This window comes from Otolemur garnettii, unplaced genomic scaffold, assembly GCF_000181295.1.
Source record: "Otolemur garnettii isolate 467f Iridium unplaced genomic scaffold, OtoGar3 scaffold01703, whole genome shotgun sequence".
NCBI lineage: Eukaryota > Metazoa > Chordata > Mammalia > Primates > Galagidae > Otolemur > Otolemur garnettii.
Window position 1 is genome coordinate 2,555 of NW_003854098.1, and position 1,384 is coordinate 3,938.

Sequence of the window (1,384 nt, forward strand, 5' to 3'; positions counted from 1 at the left end):
CATATCAAGCAACCAGCCTCCTCTCTCTCCAACACAGGAGAAACTGATAGGAACGGAATCAAATGTGAACAAGATAGAGAGTTCCACTTTCAGGAAGATAAAGTAAAGAGATCTGGTTTACTCTCTCACCTAAAACAAAAAACCAGACAAAATATATGAAACAATAGTTTTAAAGACAGTGACCAGAGGCAATGAAAGACAGTAATCCCTAAAAGAAGGTGAGCCCTGCAATTGTGCTAGTTTACTGCCTCAAGACAATTTCTAGGCCACAGGACAGGGAGGGGAAACCCAGGCAAAGCCCAAGGACTCGTTATATTAAAAAGACAAAGCAGAGCAAATACAGTGCTTCTCAACCTTCCTAATGCTACCAGCAACAAAAATAATTTTATGGTTGGGGGTCACCACAACATGAGGAACTGTATTAAAGGGTCATGGCATTAGGAAGGTTGAGAACCAATGAAATCTAGGAGGATGAAGAATACTGGAGAGGAGAGAGCTTTACACCAGTGCAAACTTGGGAGATCTACAGAGCATTGCCCTTAGAATTCAACATGGTAATAATCAAAGTATTTGTACAAAGAAATGGTCTGTGGCTGAGAAAGAACCAGCAGAAGGAATTAGAAAGGAGAGTACCAGGCACTCACATAGGACCAAGAATAGTGCCTGATCCCACGGTTGAGGCTGAAAAACCTCATAATCCACAGGATATCAGGTAGAAAACTCGGGAAGGTCTGATCACAGTACTGGGAGAAAATTCGCCTTACACTAAACACAGTTTTAGTATTGCCCGAAAAATCATAAAAGCAAGGCCTGAAAAGGTTAAGTACTTCAAAATGGGTCCCAGAACAAAGCTCAAGAATATTTATAGGAAAAAAGAAATCTACTGTACAACTAAGTAAAATTCACAATGTCTCAAATATGGTCAAAAATTGCCAAGCATGCAAAGAAGCAGGAAAATGCAACATCTATAAAGAAGAGAAAACTCAATCGATTAAAACCAACCGAGGGGAGGTTGCGTTCTGAGGTAACATGCCGGTCAGTGTGGTCTTTATGAGATTCCACCAGGGCATACCGTGGCCAGGGCCAGAAAGTGCAAAAGGGGATGACGCATCAACCTCACCTTTGGAGACTTACAAAATAGATCCCGAATCAGGACTGGCTCTACAAGCAAGTGAATGTGAGAATAGGGAGCTACAGCGTTAATTTTGACGAGTTTATGAACCCTGTATTAGATGATGCAGAAGAGATTCATCCTAAAAGTTAAGAAAACAGCTGGGTGAGATCATGCTAAAAGAGAAAATACTACTCTGCTATCAAGTGTCTCCAACTAGAAACGATCAATGAAGTGAGAAACTGAGAAGGCAATACAGTTCTTTTAGTGTAC

The 1,384-nt window shown here is 41.0% G+C and overlaps 1 pseudogene; it reads left to right on the top strand.

Annotated features, from left to right (window-relative positions):
- The first annotated feature begins 1,065 nt into the window (after positions 1-1,065).
- Positions 1,066-1,331, top strand: LOC100958895 (annotated as a pseudogene).
- The last annotated feature ends 53 nt before the right edge of the window (positions 1,332-1,384 follow it).